The sequence below is a fragment of the Oryctolagus cuniculus genome, chromosome 17 (assembly GCF_051225735.1).
Source record: "Oryctolagus cuniculus isolate XC-2025 breed Fujian yellow rabbit chromosome 17, ASM5122573v1, whole genome shotgun sequence".
Classification (NCBI taxonomy): domain Eukaryota; kingdom Metazoa; phylum Chordata; class Mammalia; order Lagomorpha; family Leporidae; genus Oryctolagus; species Oryctolagus cuniculus.
This window is the reverse complement of record NC_142883.1, coordinates 70057630-70071691: the sequence shown is the minus strand read 5'-3', so window position 1 is coordinate 70071691 and position 14062 is coordinate 70057630. Positions and strand designations below refer to the sequence as shown.

Sequence of the window (14062 nt, the reverse complement as noted above, 5' to 3'; positions counted from 1 at the left end):
TCTACAGGTTTTATCAGTGCAGTTTGAAATCATGGTAAAGAAAGGTATACAATAGGTTTCTGCAGTCTGTTTTATGCACAAACATCTGTCTGCTTCTAGGTTAAGCTAAAAACAGCCAGAACAACACTATACAATAAGAGCACCTACTCAAACGTGCCTTCAGTTTACATCTGAAAACACTGGGTGTTACACATCACTTCACACTAGCTATGAATTCTGAAATCTAATAGAAAAATAAGACATAGTCTCTGAACTGTTAGAGGACCATCACCAATTATGTATGATAAGTAACAATTCGAAGAGAAAAATGACTTGGTTCAAACGAAGAGGAAAACAGTCACAGGTGGGTGGTGTAAAGATCCTTAAGGATTTCCGTCCTTTAATTAAATTAACTACAGTGTTTTAGTTAAAACCGTCCCAGCACCATCCCCGCAGCCAATGCCGCCTTGGCCTGGGCACTACCCTCCCACCCGCCCGCCCGCACCTGGACCTGGGCCGGGCCGGCGCCTGCGAGGCCGCAGCGCGGCTCTTTGTGCGCCGAACGAGGAGGGCGGTACAGAGGCCAGGCCGCCTCCCGCTCACCACCCTTGAACTCCGAGTCCGAGGCAGAAGAGGGCTGCCGGCGGGGCACGGTCGGGGTCCCTCTCGGTGGCGCCCTGGGCTGGCTCCATTTTGTGCGGGGAGCAGGCCGGCTAGCGGGGGAGGCGGCCCGGGTCCCCGCCGCCGCCCCGACCCTGCCCCCTCGGCTTCTGCAGCCGCGCGGGCCCCGCGGAGCACCCCCGACCGCCGGCTCCTGGGTCCGCGGGGTCCTGGCCGAGTCCGGCCTCCTTGTCCGCCTGCGCACCCCGGTGCCGCGCGGAGGGCGGGAGATGAGCGTTGGGTGCCAGGTCCGGGCTGGCTGGGCCATCGGGTGTCTGCGCAGCACGAACGGGGCTGACAGGTCGGCGGGCTCGGCCGAGGGGCCTCGGGCAACCCGCGCACCTGCGTGGGGAGGCGGCGAGGTCCCCGGGAGGCAGGAATGGCGTTGGTGTCCTGCAGTCTGGTTTGCACGTAAAGAATGCAGTCATCTGGTGGCTTGTGGTCCCTGGACTTGCCCCGAAGGTGGGAAGGAAGCCGTTCGGATTGCACTAAGGTTTTGATCATCGCTGGTGGGAGGCAGGAGGATAGGCAGGGGCTTACGGAGCAGTAGTCTGGGAGAACAAAGAATTACAGAGCACTCGCAAATCGTTATCTCGCCCGAAGTACTAGAACAAGATGCTTTAAACATGGGTTGGAATTGAGCAAAGATTAGACACCTTTTTAAAAAGGTGCTCTGAGCACCACTGACACCACGGTTCTGACAGTATTTCATGGCAATGGACGGTGACAGTTCTACCACAGATGCTTCTCAAGAAGAAATATATCTTCCAGTTGCAAATGTGGCTAGGATAATGAAGAATGCCACACCTCAAACAGGAAAGATTGCAACGGATGCCAAAGAATGTGTTCAAGAATGTGTAAGTGAGTTCTTAGCTTTATAGCATCTGAAGCAAGTGAAAGAGAAACAGAAGACAATCAATGGAGAAGACATTCTCTTTGCCATGTCCACCTTGGGCTTTGCCAGTTATGTGGAACCTCTGAAATTGTACCTTCAGAAATTGAGAGAGAAAGGATTTGGTGGAGCAGTCACAGCTACAGAAGGACTAAGAGAAGAGCTTACTTACAGAGGAGGCATTCACTAACCAGTTACCAGCTGGCTTAATAGCTGCGGATGGTCAGCAACACAATGTTATGGTTTATACAACATCATATCAACAGCTTGCTGGTGTTCAACAAATTCAGTTTTCATGATCTGCAGAAATGATGGATGGAAGTATAGAGAAGCAAGAGTCTGTGATTCTGGAACGGACATCAGAAGAAAATGACGTGAAAAAATGTCTCTTTGCACATTAAATAGGTGTAATGTAGTTTCCTGATGCTTGACTAATTGAGGTGTTAATTCTGACTTTTTCATGAATGATTTTAAAGAAAAATTTGGAATTTAAAGGTATTAAAATATTTTTGTTTTGTATGAGAAAAAATGATAAAATCCCTAATTAAGTGAATGACTTTAAGAAATCTATGAGAAAAGTATATTCTTATGCTGACATAAACACATCAGTAGTGAAAAGAGGGACATCACCTCATTTTAGGAATCAGAGTAACCGTAAACCTTCATAGGCTAACTATTTATGCTAAAATTTCAGCAGTACCCATTAGATTTTAAGAGAGTGCTAAGGTCAAGATGTGAAATTTGTGAATTTTGTAATTTCCCATTGAGTGTATTAGTTTATCTGCATTCTTATGTTTTAGTGTTCATAATTAGTTGTCTAACATTTTAAATCTTTCTCTTTTAGATGAAGAAAGGTCAGATATAAAACAGAAATCTAGTGAAATATTTTAAATAAAAAACGCTTTTGGGTAGGCCATTTTAATTTTAGAAAGCATCATGTAATTCCTTTTAAATAATAAACAGAATTAGTTTTTTAAAAAAGACAGCAGGCTGACATCAGCAAAAAGTGTCAGAGTATGAAACTCCAAGTACTTGCCCTCCCATAGAAACACTGAAAGACAAGCAATTAATCAAGCAAACTGTGTCAAAACTCTGAGAAACAGTCAAAGATTTAAAAAAGTCTAATGAATATAGAATCAAGAAAAAGAGAACTTGGAAATTCTGTGGCATTTTTTACTTGCCCTTAGCTCACTCAGTCCCTTGGCTGTAGCAGTCTTCAAGAGGGAAGCTCACACACCCAGCTTGGGAGTCTGGTACCTGGTTCCGGACAGAGCACAGCAGATCATTTTGTAAGTTGTTGTGCACATCTGCTTGAACCTGGTCAGGGGCAACCTGAAGGAGTAACCAAAAAGGCATTTCTCTTTGTTTAGGCAACTTAGAAGAAAGCATCAGGCATTACTGGAACATACTGCAAGGCAAACTAAGAGCCCAAGGATGCCTGGGGCAAAAGATTGCAAGTGAAACACAAAATAGACCAACCCAATGCCTGGGAGCAAAAGCTAGTGAGAGTTTCTCTGGGAAATTAGGACATTCAAAAGGACTCATATACGTGGGAGAATGCAGAAGGCCATGTGCCTTTCAGAGGAATATGCATGATCAGAAAGAAACAGAGAAGACAGCTTCCCCAGCAGGAAGGAGTGCAAGCCTGAGCAAATGTTTAAGGACTCTGGCAGCACAGCCTACAAAGACATGGTGCCACTTGGTTTTCCAGTACTAGGGTTTTGTTGTTGTTGTGATTGCTGTTGCTCTTAATAGCTCCTGACATTCAAGAATATCTCTGTTAAACACAAGAAACAATGACCTCAGTCACTACATATCACAATGAGTAAGTATTTTCAAAAATAGTTTGGGAAGTCACTAACAAATGGACTACTATACTCTTCAACAACTCTGCCCAACACTATAAATGATCAGATCTGTGTGAATACAGGGTCTTCAAGAACTTCATATTATGTGAAGAACTATGGATGGATTTAAACGTTTTTGCACTACAATGGAATTACCTCTTAATTCACTTTTTCCAGAAACTTTTCAAGTCCCCCTGTATATAGAAAACACCAGCAATGGGCCCTGCACCTGCATGGGAAACCAGGAGGAAGCACCTGCCTCCTGGCTTCAGATCTGTGTGGCGCACCAGCCACAGAGTGCTGGCCATGGCGGCCATTTGGGAGGTGAACCAACAGAAGGAAGAACTTTCTCTCTGTCTCTCTCTCTCTCTCTCACTGTCTAACTCTGCCTGTCAAAAAAAAAAAAAAAAAAGGGCCGGCGCCGCAGCTCACTAGGCTAATCCTCCGCCTAGCGGCGCCGGCACACCGGGTTCTAGTCCCGGTCGGGGCACCGGATTCTGTCCCGGTTGCCCCTCTTCCAGGCCAGCCCTCTGCTGTGGCCAGGGAGTGCAGCGGAGGATGGCCCAGGTGCTTGGGCCCTGCACCCCATGGGAGACCAGGAAAAGCACCTGGCTCCTGGCTCCTGCCATCGGATCAGCGCGGTGTGCCGGCCGCAGCGCACCGGCCGCGGCGGCCATTGGAGGGTGAACCAACGGCAAAGGAAGACCTTTCTCTCTCTCTCTCTCTCTCACTGTCCACTCTGCCTGTCAAAAAAAAAAAAAAAAGAAAAGAAAGAAAGAAAGAAAACATCAGCAAACAAAATAAGAATGTGTAAATAAATCAATTGAATATGGGATATTCTCAGTACAGATAATATGTTAGACCACAAAGTAAGTGTCTATATATTTCAGACAAGATTGGAAGCGGCATTCAGGGTGGTATGGGCACAGTCAGTACCAAGGTATTTCTTTTTTTTTAAGATTTATTTATTTATTTAAAAGTCAGAGTTACACAGAGAGAGGAGAGGCAGAGAGAGAGAGAGTCTTCCACCCGATGGTTCATTCCTCAATTGGCTGCAATGGCCAGAGCTGTGCCGATCCAAAGGCAGGAGCCAGGGGACTCCTCCAGGTCTCCCACATGTGTGCAGGGGCCCAAGGACCTGGGGCATCCTCCACTGCCTTCCCAGGCCACAGCAGAGAGCTGAATCAGAAGCAGAGGAGCCAGGACTCGAATCGGTGCCCATATGGGATGCAGGCACTCCAGGCCACAGCACCGGCCCCCAATATCAATATATTTCAAAGACTGAAATCTTACAAACTATCATTTCTGACCCTAAGAAAATAAGAAATCAATGACAAATGAAAAGTGGAAAATTCTGAAATATAATACAAATATGTCCAGCACAGATAAACAGATGGACAATGGATGGATAGATGCACAGATGTACACAAAAACAGATACATACACATACACATACAGTGGTTTAAGATTTTAAGGAGCATAAAAATGCTTTGAATGATCCCTGGTTCAACTTTAAAGATTTTTCCGCACCCCCAAGCAAAAACATTACTGAAATGGTAAAATTAAACTGTCACATTCAGTTTTAAAAAAACCAGGAAGCAGGACCATCATGATTAAAAGCTAAGGCACAGGCAAGACGGATCTAAACACATGCTTGAGGAGAACATTTGGCCTAGCAGTTGAGACAGAGGTTGGGATATCTGCATCTCATAACAAAGTGGTGGGGTTTGGGTCCTAGGTCCATTCTCACTTACAATTTTGTGTTGGTGCACACCCTGGGACACAACAGGTGATGGCTGAAGTGGTTATATACTTGCCATCCATGTGGGAGACCTGGATGGAGTTCCTGGTCTCTGGCTTCTGTGGGCATTTTGAGAGTGAACCAGTGGAAAGGGGCTTTCTCTGTCTCTTTCTCTGACTGCCTCTCTAATAAAATTTTAAAAATACGTTTTCTTCAATTTCCCCAAAATTAAGACAATTAGTAGTTTATATGACAAAATGGAATTAGGAATAATAAAGAACATAAATGTATATAAAGTGCTTAGTGTAGTATGTAGTACAATGTAAGTCCTCAATAAAGCTATCATTTTTATGAGCATTTTACTCAATATATTTATAATATTGGTTCCAATGAAAGAATAAAAGTTAAAGACTCTTAGTCCTGCATGAACAGAATATATTTACTCCTTAAACACCTAAAATCATTAAACATTTCCAACTCTTTATTCTTAGTACATAAAAGGCATTATTTCTGATACTTTAATGACCAAAACTTTATTTTGTGCATTACACAAGGATGATGTGCCAAACTTGTGTGTCCTTGTAACATCACTCCTGTCAGTGGCCATACTAAACATCAAAAATGACACAAAGGAAGAGAATGGAAAATGATACAGCAAATTTAATAAAATTGAAATTTAAGACATTAACTCATCAAATTAGTGAGCTTAATACACACACACATATATATGTATATGTATTATATGTTTCTTGGAATTGACAAAATACAAATAAAGAACTAAAACTACATTCCATCTAGTAGTCAACACAACATATAATACAGTACATAACATTACACATACACAAGAATAGTACAATAAAATTTATGAGAAAAATTCATTCATGATTCTGTAACTAAATGGAAAAAGGACTAATTATAAAGATAATTGTAAATAGAACTACCTAATTTAAATTAACATCTAATAACAGAAAAGTAAATATTCCTATTATGACTATCATATCTCCATGTACTCTATGGATCTCAAAACTGTTTTAAATCTCAGGAGAAAGAGAGATAAAAAGAGAGAGAAAGGGAGGGAGGGAGGGAGGATTGGTCTTGAATCCACTGGTTCACTTCCTGGTGGCTTACCCAATGGATAGAAGATTCTCATTCATTCTCTCTCTCTCTCTCTCTCTCTCTGCCTCTCCCTCTCTGTTCATAGCTGTGCCTTTCAAATAAATAAATCTTTATATATATATTTATAATTTTTTTCTCCTTAAGATACACAAAATATATGATGTTGAATCAAAATCAAAGGGATCGCTGTTCAGGCTCAGTTTTTAAGGATTTTTTAAAAAAGATTTATTTATTTGAGAGGTAGCATTACAGAGAGAAGAAAAGAAAGAGAAAGGTATTCCATCTGCTGGTTCCAAAGGCAGGAACTTGAGCTTCCTCAGGGTCTCCCACTTGGGTGCAGGGGTCTGAGCACTTGGGCCATCATCAGTGGCTTTCCCAGCCCATAAGCAGAGAGCTTAGTCAGAAGAAGTGCAGCTGGACATGGACCAGCTCAGCCTACTGCACCAGCCATGAAATTACTGTTTTCAAGGCAGAGTATTCTGCTGAATTCTTCTTATGAGGCCAGTGTTACTCCAATACCAAAACCAGACAAAGACATAACATGAAAAGTAAACTTAGACCAATTTTCCTGATACACACAGAAGTAGAAATTCTCAACAAAATGTTAGCAAACTGAGTCCAATGCTACATCAAAAAGATAAGACGCAGAATAAAGAACAAACACCATATGTTCATCTCAATAAATGCAGAGAAATCATATGCTATGATTCAGCATTCATTCTTTATAAAAACTCTCAAAAATTAGTTATACAAGGAGCATTTCTCAAAATGATACAGCTACAAGTGTGTATACATATATGTATATGACAAACCAACAACAAGTATCATGCTGAATTCATAAAACTTGAAAGCATTTTCTGTCAGATCTAGAACAAGAATAGGATGTCCAATTTTTACCACTCTTACTTGATATAGTGTTTAAAGTATTAGCATGAGCAATTACAGAATTAAAGAAACAATGAGCTTCACAACCCATAAAAGAGAAAATCAGCCGGCGCCGTGGCTCAATAGGCTAATCCTCCACCTTGCGGCGCCGGCACACCGGGTTCTAGTCCCGGTTGGGGCGCCGGATTCTGTCCCGGTTGCCCCTCTTCCAGGCCAGCTCTCTGCTATGGCCAGGGAGTGCAGTGGAGGATGGCCCAGGTGCTTGGGCCCTGCACCCCATGGGAGACCAGGAAAAGCACCTGTCTCCTGGCTCCTGCCAGGATCAGCGCGGTGCGCCGGCTGCAGCGGCGGCCATTGGAGGGTGAACCAACGGCAAAGGAAGACCTTTCTCTCTGTCTCTCTCTCTCACTGTCCACTCTGCCTGTCAAAAAAAAAAAAAAAAAAAAAAAAGAGAAAATCAAAATAGCCATGTTTGCAGATGACATGATTCAGTACATGTGCCTCACATTAAAACTGTTAACCATCAACTCTAATGGAAATAGGTCCTTTAAGTCACTCAACTTCCTTCACAGGAAGAGAATGATAAGTGTGTCTTGGAGTCAGTTTAGGAAACCAAACTTGGACTCCAAAATAATATGCTTGGACACAAAAATATTTATGTAGACAGCAGCACAGCATCACCTAAAGACTGGTATGGCTCACTTTGAAAATTCCATGGTGTCCTGTCACCATGGTAACATGGTGAATGACATCATCCTGCCATTCCAACTGTCACTCTCTTGAGCTGAAAGGTTCAAACTTGAGTGCAGTGGTAACGTGCATATGGTCATATCCAGAGCGGTCCAAGATGGGAAATCTCAACTGCTGTCCAGCAGGTAGGTTCACACTGACTTTCACAATGATGTTTCTTCCAATGCGCCACTTCTGCTTAATACACTTTCCTCATGGACTTTCATTTCCCCCATTCCAGGCTGTCTACAGATTTCTAAATGCATTTGTCATCTGTATTACTCAATTTCTACTTTTGATGCTGCTATTAAGTTTGTTGCTTCAAAATATTTCCTAAATTTTGAAAAATACATTATTCCTAATGCCAAGTTTGTTCACAACTTATTCAGAAAATGAATGAAAGAAACTCACACTACTGTCATCAGGTCAGGTAAAATTAAGACCAAACACATAAGACATCACACAAAAAGGAACTTTGAAGCCAATTTCTTCTGTCTGTAGAGTTCACTATCTGAGACCAAGACTGTAAGAACAGTTTGAATCCAAATAATTTTTGTCACATTGGAAAGAGATTGGGATTTCAGGGAGGGTTTCCATGGGGTGAATAAGCACATGAAACCTGTTGTTTGGGTGTTGTCAGGAAAACAGGAAGGAGGGACAGTGCTGTTGCTTACTGGGACAGACATCTGAAGACAGAGAGAAGAGGGTCTGCCTGAGGGTCCTCAGGCAGAATCACAGGTTGTATGGGGCAAGTATGACGATGAATGAGCCTCACCAGTGGGAGAGGGAACTGTGTATGCTGTCCCTGCAGGGTCTAGGGAGAGGTGAAGAGTTCCTAGGGACTGGGTTTTGGTGAGGGAAGTCATTGGCATGAAGGTGGGCACACAGAGTTGGTACAGACACTGTCTTTTTATCAGAAAGTGATTTTAGACTGCTCAGCCACTTTCTATGAAGTGTAAGTACTAGGTTTTTTGTGACATTAAAAAATACACATGAGACAGGGTAAACTATAAAGAAAGAAGACCCATAAGCTCAATATTCTCAAGTCCAGGTTTCAAAGATCAGATACCCGTATCAAATGTCCATATTGTGTCCTATCATCATGGAAAATTAGAAGAGCAAGCAGAGTCACACAGAAGAGACACAGGAAGAGGGGTCAGCCTTATGTTCTAATGAACATCCCCAGTATTAACCAGTTCAGTACCGAGAGAGCCACATGAATTCCCTGCAACAATCTGATCCCAAATTCCCCATCCCCCAGTACCACAACAATGGAATGGCCCCATTTTGGGTGAATTTCTGTTCAGTGTTCATGCAGCATTGGCCATGGCAGAGAAGTCAATGCTTGGCTCACCCTCACATGGCAGTTGCTCTGGGATGTCCTGTGTTTTGACCCAGCTTTAAAACCAAACATACCACTGGCCCTGTGGGGACATCTGGCCATGGAGAAGGCTGAGCCAGTAATAGTGTGAAGATGCTGGGCCATGATTGGCATAAGTTTGGGTTTCTCCAGACCCACAGAGAGGATGTCCTGGAGGAAAGCGTCATATTTTAAGTCAAGAATAGAAACCTGTTAGAAACTTAAAATAGAAACCTATTTTAAGTCAGGAAGGCATCTGAGTCATGATTTCTCTTGTCTCCAGGACTTTGCCCCGAACAAGACTATTCCTGAAGAAATCCTGCCCTGGAAGATGTCAGAAAGCCACTTAGAGTTCTTAGTCCAGGGTTCTAGTGGAGATATTCATGGTCCTCTATCCTTTAGGGAACCAATGATGAGATTGTCCCAGATCCATAACTTGTCAGTGTTATGAATGTGGACAACTCACAGACATTGCATAATTTTCAATTTGCTTCACAGTAAATCACATGAAATAGGCTCTGATCTGCCCATAGCTTGGGGCTATGTGGGGAACATAGGAATGACCAAGATTGTCCATGAGCTGTAAAGCTTCCTACACATCAAAAGGAAGGAGAGTAATTTCTATCCTCTCCTCCTCTGTGGTCAGTTATCCTCCCTGCATTCAATCACTACCAGGTGGTCAGCTTGTGCTTCCAGGCATTTGAAGATTGAAGAATTTCAGACAATCAGGCTTGATGTAGATTCATTTGTTCTTAATCACTTGAGCTCAAACACAACATGGGCCATATAAATATTTCCACATCTCAAAACAGGGAACTTAGACACATGCTGGTTGTGGGGTGGAGTGGGGGATGGGAGGACTCTGTAACTTTTCAGGTACAAGCAGCTTCTCTCTAAGATTTGAACTGTCAAGCACAGGTCCCTGTTCTCTCATCTCAACAAAGGTATTTAGCTACACTATCAAACTGATGGGTAGGAAATGTTCATCAAAGTGCAAGATCTGCTTAACATCCAACTGTGATTTAGAAGATGGTTCTGCATGATTGAATGTGAAAACTGGGATGAAAATTAGAAAATGCAATGATTAAACACCTCTCTGTGGTCTCCCACCATTGGGATGTCAACAGCTGTCTGTATTGTCAAACTGTTCCAGGATCTTGTCTAAAGTGTTTTAGATGAAAAGGAAGTCGAAGGTCAAGAACATCGACTGCCCATTCCATACAGAAGGTCAGAAAAATCCGTGTCTTGCCAAAAAACACTATACCTCCAACAATGGAGTCAGTTGAAGGTACTGTGCAAATTCAATCAGTAAGCTCATTCAACAATCAGGATTCCACTTTATTCAGGGTCTCATAGTTAAGACAAAACTCTTAAAAGCTATGCTATCTGTCTTTCATTCCATGTTTGCAAAATTAAAATTGGTCAACACAATCAGCATGGTGACCACTACAGTGGAAAGACATGTTAACACTAAACTTGGGGTCACTGTTAGTAGTAACATCTCAGTCAACTGTTCACATGTTTGCCTGATTGTGCAACATGGTTTGAAATGGACACTTCACTGAGAATGCCACCAGATTTCATACTAATATTAAGTCATAATATTAACTGCTGATAAAGTATGAAACCTGAACAGAAAGTTTTCACACTTGACTCCCACTTTCCTTTTTCTTATGACAGTTCCATTAGTAAGGTACATTTTTAATGGAGACTGAACCAATAAAGAAATATTACTTTTTAATGAAAACTTTTATTTAATAAATATAAGTTTGAAAGTACCACTTTTGGATTATAGTGGTTTTCCCCCCATAAGAACCCTCCTACCCACAAACCATCCCATCTCCTACTACTTCTCCCATCCCATTCTTCATTAAGATTCATTTTTAATTATCTTTATATACAGCAGATCAACTTAGTATATACTAAGTAAAGATTTCAACCCACACAGACACACAAAGTATGAAGTACTTTTTGAAGACTAGTTTTGCCATTAATTTTCATAATACAACACATTAAGGACAGAAATCCTATGTAGGGAGTAAGTGCACAGTGACTCCTGTTATTAGCAATTGACACTAATATTTATGATGTCAGTAATCACCCGAGGCTCTTGTCATGAGCAGCCAAGGCTATGGAAGCCTCTTTAATTCACATTCTCCAACCTTATTTAGACAAGGCCATAATCAAAGTGGAAATTCTCTCCTCCCTTCAGAGAAAGGTACCTCCTCTTTGATGGCCCATTCTTTCTGCTGGGATCTCACAGAGATCTTTCATTTAGGTAATTTTTTTTTGCCACAGTGTCTTGGCTTTCCTTACCTGAAATACTCTCATGGGCTTTTTAGCCAGATTCGAATGCCATAAGGGTTGATTCTGAGTCCAGAGAGCTGTTTAGGACAACTGCCATTCTATGAGTCTGCTGTGCATCTTGCTTCCCATGTTGGGTCATTCTCTCCTTTTTAAGTCTATCAATTATTATTAGCACTCGATCTTCTTTATGTGGTCCATTTGACACTTAATACTATCTTTATGATCAGTTATAAACTTAATTGATCACTTTACTAATAAAATGGAATTGGTACATGCCAAAATAATGGTATTTGGAGCCCCATGGCAACTTGCTAGCTCTACCATTAGGGGTAAGACTGAGTGAGTGTGTGCTGAACTGTACATTTCCTCCCTCTCTTATTCCCACTCTTATTTTGACAGGGATTAATTTTCAGTTAAATTTAAACACCTAAGAATAATTGCGTGTTAATTAAAAAGTTCAACCAATGGTATTAAGTAGAACAAGAAAATACTAAAAATAAAATACTAAGCTGTTCTTCAAGAGTCAGGACAAAAAAAGGGCTGATCAAGTCACTGTTTCTCATAGTGTCCACTTCACTTCTACAGGTTTCATTTCAGGTGCCAAGTTAGCTGTCACAGATCAGGGAGAATAAATGAAATTTGTCCCTTTGGTAGTGGCTAATTTCACTCAGCATGTTTTCCAGATTCCTCCATTTTGTTGCTAATGACAACATTTCATTTTTTTACTGCTGTGTAGTATTCTATAGAGTACATATCCCATAATTTTTTATCCAGTCTTCTGTTGATGGACATTTAGATTGATTCCATGTCTTAGCTATTGTGAATTGAGCTGCAATAAACACTTGGGGCAGATAGCTCTTTTATTTGCCAATTTAATTTCCTTTGGGTAAATTCCAAGGAGTGGTATGGCTGGATCATGTGGTAGGGCTATATTCAGGTTTCTGAGGAACCTGCAAACTCTCTTCCATAGTAGCTTTACCAGTTTGCATTCCCACCAACAGTAGATAAGTGTGCCTTTTTTCCCACATCTTCACCAGCATCTGTTGTTAGTTGATTTCTGTATGTAAGCCATTCTAACCAGAATGAGGTGAAACTTCATTGTGGTGTTGATTTGCATTTCCCTGATGGCTAGTGATCCTGAACATTTTTTCATGTGTCTGTTGGCTGTTTGGATTTCCTCTTTTTAAAAATGTCTATTTAGGGGCCGGCGCCGCGGCTCTCTAGGCTAATCCTCCACCTGCGGTGCCGGCACACGGGGTTCTAGTCCCGGTCGGGGCACCGGATTCTGTCCCGGTTGCCCCTCTTCCAGGCCAGCTCTCTGCTGTGGCCAGGGAGTGCAGTGGAGGATGGCCCAGGTGCTTGGGCCCTGCACCCCATGCGAGACCAGGATAAGTACCTGGCTCCTGCCATCAGATCAGCGTGGTGCCCCAGCCACAGCGCACCGGCCGCGGCAGCCATTGGAGGGTGAACCAACGGCAAAGGAAGACCTTTCTCTCTCTTTCTCTCTCTCTCTCTCACTGTCCACTCTGCCTGTCAAAAAAAAATGTCTATTTAGGTCCTTAGCCCATCTCTTAAGTGGGTTGTTTGCTTTGTTGTTGTGGAGTTTCTTGATCTCTTTGTTGATTCTGATTATTAACCCTTTATCAGTTCCATAATTTGCAAATATTTTTTCCCATTCTATTGGTTGCCTCTTCACTTTCCTGTTTCTTTTGCAGTACAGAAACGTCTCAATTTGATGCAATCCCAAATGTTAATTTTGGCTTTGACTGCCTGTGCCTCTGGGGGCTTTCCAAGAAGTCTTCACCTACCCTATATCTTGCAGGGTTTCTTCAATGTTCTCTAAAAAATTGATGGTGTTGGGTCATAGATTTAGATCTTTAATCCATGTTGAGAGGATTTTTATGTAAGGTGTAAGGTAGGGGGTCTTGCTTCATACTTCTGCATGTGGAAAACCAGGTTTCCCAGCACCATTTGTTGAACAGACTGTCCTTGCTCCAGGAATTGGTTTTAGATCCTTGATAAAATATAAGTTGGTTGTAGATGTTTGGATTGATTTCTGGTGTTTCTATCCTGTTCCATTGGTTTCTCCATCTGTTTTTGTACCAGTACCATGCTGTTTTGATTATAACTGCCCTGTAGTATGTCTTGAAATCTGGTATTGTGATGCCTCCTGCTCTGCTTTTGTTGTCCAAGATCACTTTAGCTATCCCAGTGCCTCCATATGAATTTTAACCTCATTTTTCCAGATCTGAGAAGAATGTCTTTGGTATTTTGATTGGTATCACATTGAATTTATGATTCATAAATTATGCTTTGGGGAGAATGGACATTTAGATGTTGATTCTTCCAATCCATGAACATGGAAGATTTTTCCATTTTTTGGTATCCTCTTCTATATCTTTCTTTAAAGCTTTGTAATTATTATCGTAGAGATCTTGATATCCTTGGCTAAGTTTATTCCAAGGAATTTGATTTTTTGTAGCTATTGTGAATGGGAGTGATCTTAGAAGTTCTTCCTCAGCCATGGCATTGTCTGTGTATACAAA

At 42.0% G+C, this 14062-nt stretch overlaps 1 long non-coding RNA gene and 1 pseudogene across 1 annotated transcript in view; one reads left to right on the top strand and one right to left on the bottom strand.

The window, feature by feature from the left end:
* The first annotated feature begins 424 nt into the window (after positions 1-424).
* On the top strand, positions 425-2393 carry LOC138847901 (nuclear transcription factor Y subunit beta pseudogene; annotated as a pseudogene).
* Positions 2394-2690: 297 nt separating this feature from the next.
* Positions 2691-14062, bottom strand: part of LOC149121357 (uncharacterized) — a 38545-nt gene continuing 27173 nt past the window's right edge. Inside the window, exon 3 of the long non-coding RNA XR_016223956.1 lies at positions 2691-2863. This is a non-coding gene — a long non-coding RNA (uncharacterized LOC149121357). The remainder of the gene's footprint in view (positions 2864-14062) is intronic.